Source organism: Tupaia chinensis, unplaced genomic scaffold (assembly GCF_000334495.1).
Source record: "Tupaia chinensis unplaced genomic scaffold, TupChi_1.0 Scaffold139943_1, whole genome shotgun sequence".
Lineage (NCBI taxonomy): Eukaryota > Metazoa > Chordata > Mammalia > Scandentia > Tupaiidae > Tupaia > Tupaia belangeri.
In genome coordinates, this window is record NW_006199822.1 from 2,793,085 (window position 1) to 2,801,329 (window position 8,245).

At 38.2% G+C, this 8,245-nt stretch overlaps 1 long non-coding RNA gene and 1 pseudogene across 1 annotated transcript in view; both read right to left on the reverse strand.

Annotated features, from left to right (window-relative positions):
• LOC114004753 (uncharacterized) overlaps nt 1-8,245 on the reverse strand; it is a 40,364-nt gene that overhangs the window by 12,054 nt on the left and 20,065 nt on the right. The gene's annotated exons all lie outside the window — the stretch shown is intronic.
• LOC102468830 (L-lactate dehydrogenase B chain pseudogene) lies at nt 147-1,398 on the reverse strand (annotated as a pseudogene).

Consider the following 8,245-nt stretch of genomic DNA (forward strand, 5'->3'; position numbering starts at 1 on the left):
ATTCCCATGTGGATCCATTTGTGTTATTACCATACCACCACCCGGCCCCATTTTTTTTGCTATTAAAAACAAGTTTAAATTTGGTCCTATAACTTTTTTTTTCATACTACAAGAGTTAGTTTTATTTGTTCAAGGGCTTGTATTGCAAGCATTAAACCAAGCATTGGCTTTGATTCTGTGGGTCCATATTCACATATTAAGATCAAAGCAAACTATGATCTATGTACCTGGATGAAAACTAAAGGCTCAGAGTTAATCACTCTGTAATTTTAAATTTTCTACATTCTAGAACTTAGTAGTTACAGGTCTTTTAGGTCCTTCTGGATGTCTCACAGCATATCTGCACTCTTCTTGAGCTGAGCAACCTCGTCATTCTTCACCTTCCAGTTGAAAACATTGATCAATCCTTGAGCATTGAGGATATATGGGATGCTCAGGAAGACTTGGTTCTCGATGCCATACATTTCCCTCACCATGGTTGACATTGGATGAATACTGGATGGATTTTTCAACATGGATTCAATGAGATCAGCCACACTTAATCCAATAGCCCAGTTTGTGTATCCTTTTACCCTGATGACTTCATAGGCACTTTCAACCACCATCTTAAGTACTTCCTTGCAATTTGGGCTATAATTGACTGTTTCCATGTCTGGATTCAGTTCCTGGAGAGAAACACCTGTCATATTTACTCTCCACCACACAGCCACACTTGAGTCACCATGTTCCCCCAAAATCCATTTATGGCCACTGGTGGGATGAACACCAAGTTTTTCAGCTAAGAGATTGTGAAATCTAGCAGAATCCAGATTACAACCATTTTCAATCACATGGTGCTTGGATAAACCACGTAGTTTCCAGGTAACATATGTGAGAATGCCCACAGGATTGGAAAGCACAATTATGATGCAGTCAGGACTGTACTTGACAATCTGAGGAATAATGAATCTGAAGACATTCATATTTCTTTGCACCAGACTGAGACAACTCCCTGCTTTGTTGATGGACTCCAACAGTCACCACTGCGATATTGGAATTGGTGGTCACAATTTTAGGTGTCTGAAGAAATAAGCTCCCTTGCTGCAGATCCATCATTTCTCCTTTGAGCTTATCTTCCAAAACATCCATCAGGGCAAGTACAGCAACCAGAGATTTTCCCAGAATGCTGATCACACAACTTGTCCAACACTCTCTACAGTGATCTTATTGTTGGGGACCATTGCCTCTTCCTTTGCAACTGATACAATGAGTTTATCCTTAAGAGTTGCCATTGTGCACAGAGCCGAGAAGGCTCTCGAGTTGGCTAGGATATTCACTTAAAGAAGATAATCTAATTCTGTAACTTTTTAGCCATCTCTTCTGAAGTCTATACCTACGTCACTAGTGAAGGGAAAAGGAGGTGAGTAAACTAAGTGTTGCTGAAGAGTTCTCAGGTACCTCATACCCAAAATGTCAGAATAGATTTACACAGATCATATTTAAATCCCCCATTTGTTTATCATTATGGATTTTTCCAGAATAGTTTCAAAGCAAGCTTAAAAAGAAAATTAAAAACAAAACATAAAACACCCAAAGAGCCATCAACAAATGCAAAAAAAAAAAAACCCCAAAAACAAAACAAAACAAAACAAAAACAAAAAAAACCCCAAAAGTCTGGCCCTAAGAACTCAGAACCAATAGAAGCAATATAAATGAAACAAATTCAAGTCCCAATACAGTTTTCAATTTAAGATACTATCCCTTGATTTTTTTTCATTCTAATTTTTATTGACTTGATTCCAGGTAGGTAAATCTTACCTGGTTTCAGTGTGGACTTATACTCCTTTATCCAAAGGGGTATAATGAATTTACCTTGCCTGCACAGGCATTTGGATACATCACAAATACACTTACAAGTACACCTGCACAAAGAGGACCCCAGAAGCTAATCTTGGCCTTGATATATAAAGAGGATGCAAATTCATTATTGACTCTCTAGAAGGTAGAGTACATCTTCTTTGCGTTGAGTTGTTGTTTTCCGTAGTGGTGATGGGTTTGCTGCTGATCCACTGTAGGTAGGCGATAGTTCAGTCTGTGGTATTGGAGCAAGAAGTAGTCTAGAAATATTCACTTTATAACACCATTCTGAAACCAACTACCTTAAGATAATTAACACACATATACAAACACTGTCATGGAATAGACATTATGTCATTTCCTTTCAGTTGATTCATTTATTCATCAAACGAGTGTTAATTTATTCATTACTAATGATTAATATGAGCAGCACAAATATGAACAGTACATTTACTGTTTCTAAAGTTCATGTACTAAGTCTCCCTTGTCCTTGAGTTATATGGATACCAGGATAAAACAAAATCAATATTTGTACTATTCATCCTGCATAAATATTTCCCCAGACAAGTGGCTATTTACCATATTGAGTCAACATAGACTGTTGGAATATAAGAAGGTTATCTGGAATATTTTTCTCCCCCGATGGGTCTGGTAATATGAGAGACTACACCAAAGGAAGGGGGGAAGATGTTGTGTTCCTATCATAGTGAGACACTGCTGGCATTTATGCACATGATAGCATTTCTTCTTTACAAACACCATAGACGGTAACGACTCTTAGTCACCTCTTTTTGTAGATGAGAAAACTGGAACTCTATAAGGTTAAGTAATTGTTATCTTTTGTTTGTTTGTTTGTTTAGGTTTTTGCCATAGAGTGCATGCACTCTCCAGAAAGAGACAGAGATAGTAAGACGGAAAGTGAGAAATCATCTTCTCAGAGGGGATGGCTATGCTGCTATCCATTCTCTTTCATTCTCCTCTTGGGATTTTGAGAATGCACTCACACATGCCCATCATGATTTTCAAGTTGCTATGTCTGGGACTGGAACTGCAGTCAGCCATATGGGAGTCCAGCCCCTTAACCACCACACGACCTCCCTATATAATTCTCATCTTAATACAGTCTGCTGTCCCATTTCAATGGCACATTTTCCCAATATTTCCCTCCCTCCTCCTCAACCTTTTGTTCCTTCTTCTCCTCTTCATCTGTTGCTCGTTTTGGACAGTGTTTTCTAGTCCATTCTGTTGACAATGACAGAAAACATCTGAGTCTTGGAAATTTAAGAAAAATAGATGTTTATTCAGCTCATGGTATGGAGGTTCAAGGTACAAGGGCCACATCTGGTGATTCCTGAGGCCAGGCAGGACATCAGATCATGAGAGAACAGGAGTGCACTTTCTGTATGTTCATGCATCTCTTTCTTTCCTTGTGTACCCACTTGGGGCCCCACCTGAATCACCTAATCATTCCCAAAGTTCTCTCTTTTGATAGTATGAAGGTATTGAGTTTCCTCTTGGTATCTCCACAATATAATTAAGTTTTAACATATGAATGGGGAGGGTCACTCAAACCGTAGCAAACACTATCTACATTCCCTAGTGATCTCATCAGTACAGTGATTTTAAATACCATCCATGTGCTCTTGGCTGTCCGGTGGGTATCTCTAGCCCAAACCTCTCTCATTACCACCAGACTGGTATATCCAATAACCTACTTGACATTTACACTTGGATTATGGGTGAGCATTTCCAATTCAGCATGTCCAAATTGGAGATCCCAATTTTTTTCTCTTCACATTTATTTCTTTCTGGATTTGAGTCACTTAAGTAAATGGCCTCACCATTTATGCAATACTCATTTTAAAAACCCAGGTCACCCTTTTCTTTTCCACTCTCCCACCTATATCTTGAAGTATTGCAAATCTATTTGTATTTCTACATCTTTACCTTTATCTAAATTATTTCAAAAGATGCCTGAATGCTGGTAACACCCCATTTGCATTCCTCCTTCTTCTTGCCTAGAATATGGATTTGAAGGCTAGAACTACTCAGCTATTTGTAAATATGAGAGAAAAGTCACCAGAATCACACTCTGATATACCAGATCTTAGTCACATCTTCAGACACCATGTTATCAGTAAAAATAAGAATAATAACTCTTATTTGTTTAATCTGAAGTAGTTAAATTTGTTTCCTGCTACTTGTAGAGGGAAACAGTCCCCAATGATATGTATTTCCTCTCTTCCTTCATCAACCTGTAGCCCCACAATAGTCATAAGAGTGTTAATGTTTTTTGTTTGTTTGCTTTTTAAAGAAAGCAAGGGTATTTTTTAGTAACCAAATATTTACTGAGAACATATTAAGTGTTATGAATATTTCTAGGACACACACCTAGAAGACACACCATGAAAAAAGCAAAGTTGGGACACATCAATAAACAAAACAAAGACCCTTGCCTTTGCGGAGGGAAAAATTATAATCAACATAATAAATAAGTAAATTGCATAATATGTTAGAAGATGATGTAGATATGGGGGAAATAAATCAGGATAAGGTTGGACAAATGTGAGGGATGTGATTTTAAACTGTGTCAGAGACATAGTTGAGAAGACATTTGAGAAGACATGAAAGACTGAGTGACAGTGGTGAGAGTAAAAATAGAATGTATTCTAGATATATTTTGAAAAAAAAAAAAAAGAAATGAAAAAATTTTCTGAACTGGGTGCGGATACAAGACTAAGGGGTCAAACAAGACTTCCAGACTTTTGCTTGAGCAGCTGGAAGGACGAAGTTGCCATTAGCTCAGATAAGGAAGGATGGTGTAAAGAAGATTTGTGGTCTGAGATAGCTCAGTTTTAGACATGCTGAATTTTAGATATCAAGCATTTGAAAGGAGATGATGTTGAATAAGTGATTGAATGTGTGAGTCAAGAGTTCGGTTGACAGGTCTGCATAGTAGATTTAAAGTTGTGAGTAATGGCCTATAGATGGTATTTATAGCCAGGAGATGATATGAGATCACTAAGAGAGTGAGTGCAGTTAGAAGAAAAAGAAAAAGTCTAGAACTGATGCGTTAGAGCATTAAGAAACTGGAAGGAGCCGGGGCAGTGTGCAACAGTAAAATGTGAGGCTCTGCAAGGCTGATCTATGTGGAGGGTTCCAGGTTTGTTTCCAGAGACCTTCTGGAGTATACCAAGCACTTATATGCCCATGATACAGATCTGGATATGCCGGTGGTGGATTCTGACATTAGGGCCCTGTTGGGAATGATGTTTCTCTCACTCATGGAAAAATAAATGAACAAACCAAGCAACAAGTAAAGTAGAAGGAAACCCAAAAGATCAAGGAAGTCAAATGAAGAACATATATTAAGGAGAAGAGAGTGATCACTGCTACTGATTGTCAGGTAAAATGAGAATCAGATCTAATCATTGGATTTAGCAACACTGAGGCCACTGGAGATGTGACAAGAACAGTTTTCATAAACTGTCAAAGGAGGAAGACTGTTTAGTTTAAGAGATAATTGAAGGACACTAGTGGCACACCTTTGAGGATTTTGTTGCAAAGTTTTTGGGGAAAAAACTAGCAATTCTAGTGGAGCTCGTTGTTGTTGTTTGAGAGTGAGAAAATAACATGCTTAGGGACCAGCAGTTAGTGTAGTAATGGCTATGTCACTGGACTCCCATGTAGTCGACCGTGGTTTGAGTCCTGGACCCTGTGGCTTAAACTCATGCCAGGCGTGTGTGTGTGCGTGACCAAGATCCCAAGAGGAGAATGGAGGAAAAGGGATTGCGGCATGGCCATCCCTCCTGGGGGGTGATTTCTCGCTTTGTATCTCTCTGTTTCTCTCTGTCTGTCTGGCAAGCACACACGCCCTATAGCAAAAATCTCTCCAAAAAAGAGAAAAAGAAAATAACATGCTTATATAGTGGTGGGGATGACCAAACAGAGACATAAAAATGGATGAAGTAGGAGAAGGAAGAACAATTATTAGAGTCTTTGAGTTTAAGTAGGAGGACTTGCTTTATGTAGTGTGGTTATAAAACATGTCCACAAATGCTTTGGTCTTCTTCCTCTCAAAAGGTAGAGCTTAATTTTCTTCCCTCTAAAAATGGGCTGGATTTAGTGAACTGCTTTTAATAAATAGAATGTGACAGAAGTGATGGTTTTTGACTTGTGGGATTAGGTAGTAAAAAAGCATTGTGGTTTCCTTCTTGCTTTCTCTTGTATCACTCACTCTGAGGGAAATCACTGCCAGATTGTGTGGATCCTTAAGTAGCCCTGTGGAGAGGGGAATGAGGTAAGGAACTGGGGCATTCCTAACCAATAGCCATATGAGTGGACCATCTTGGAAGTAGATCCTCCAGAACAAAGGAAGTCTCCCATGACTAAATTCCAAATTGACACCTTTATTGCAACCTTATGAAAGACTTTGAGCCAGAACTACAGGCTGTAAGCTCTACAGCTGGGCATTGAAAGATAGAATGAGAAAAGAGATATTGAAGGCTTGGGGGGGAAAGAAAAAGTTTTGAAAGAATTGTATGGGACTGGGCAAGAATGGGGAGCATATAAAATGGATTAGGGAGATTTAGTAGAATTATAGGCAGAGGAAGCACTACAGACAGTTATCAAATAGAATGGGGCCAATCAGTATGGTTATGTGTTCTACTCCAGCCAAATTCAGTTGTATTCATGAACAAGCACAGAATAGGTGGAAAGTCAGATTGAACCAGGAATGCAGTCTTGCTAAGTGAATGTTAGGACACAAAATAGGTCAAGGTGTATGCAAAAGAATGGTTATAAAAATCAAGCTAGTTGCCTTCTTAAAACTCATTTCTGTCTTCTGCTTCAAGGAAGATGAAGCAGACATGATTTGACTCTTTCTTCCTGTTAGGAGCAACTAAAATACCTGGACTATGTACCTGGACTCTGTGTGTGTGTGTGTGTGTGTGTGTGTGTGTATATATATACATACATTGTGTGTGCATGTGTGTGTGTGTACACATACATATGTGTGTGTGTGTATATATACACACATGTGACTGAAAAAGCTGAAGAGATGAAGACAGTTTGTTGAGGGACCTCAGAAATTTAGGAATAACCTTCTGGTGAGTTCTCTGGGTTTTCCTTTTACTTTATGCATTCCAGGCCTGGAGCTAAAGAGGCTGGCAATATGGAAATGCCAGTAACAGGAGCAGACAAAAAAATTTTCCAATGAAATCCTTCTCTTTCTAGTGAAAGAATCAGGAAAGTTTGGCAACACCAAGATGTTTAGACAATAACTGCTCTACATCAGCCAGAAACCATAGAAATAAAGCTACTACTCCACTCTACCTAGCCAGCAAAGGGTGAGGGGAATCTCACACTTTCACCCTCATAAGTTGTAACAGGGGAACTCACATCTCCACTGCGGTACTACCAGAGAGATTAAGTAGGGAGTCAGGAATATATACAGAAATAGGTAACAATCTTAGGGCATAAAATAAATATTAACAAATTAAAAAGAGCTAAAAGCAAAGAAGTGTATTTTTCAGCTAGATTGGAACCAAAATTGAAAACAATAAAAAAATTGTAACGTTAAAAATCTCTCAACACTTAGAAACTACACAACAAACTAAAATAATCCATGCGCAGGATGGACGTCTCTAAACAACAACAACATTGAACTGAATGCAAATGAAAATGTGGCACATCAAAATTTGTGGGACACAGCTAAAGCAGTACTGAGAGTAAAATTTATAACCTAAATACAGATGTTTTAAAAAAGGGAAAGTCTCAAATCCATAGTCTAAGCTCCCATCTCAAGAACTTAAAAGACAGTAAAAGAAACCCAAAGAAAACAGAAGAAATAAAATGATAAGATTAGAGTAAAAATTAAAAACAGGAAAGAATGGTTAAAAATGAGAGAAACAAATAATTGATTGATTAAAAAAAATCAATAAAATTGACTAACATCTTGCTAAACTGACCAAAGTAAAATAAAATAAAATAGAATGAAAAGAGAGAGAGATGAAAATTACCAGTATCAGGAAGGAAACAAAATATCACTGCAGACTCTGCACACAGCAAAGGATAATGAGGGAATAATATGAATACCTCTACATACATAAGTTTGAAAACTTAGATAAAATCAACCAATTCCTAGAAAAGTAAAAACTCCTATAACTTACCCAACACAAAGTGGATAATTTAAATGGCTTTACAACTCCAAAGAAAATCCAATTTGTGGGCCAATCTCATGGTCTAGTGGGTTAAGGGAGCTGAATCCCCTGTGGCTGACTTCTGTTCAAATCCCAGCCCCTGTGGATTGAAATGCTGTATGTATGTGTGCCCCAAAATCCCAACAGGATGGAGAAATGGGGGAAAAAGGAATGCAGTATGACCCAGCCCCTTGGGGACTACTCTTTCC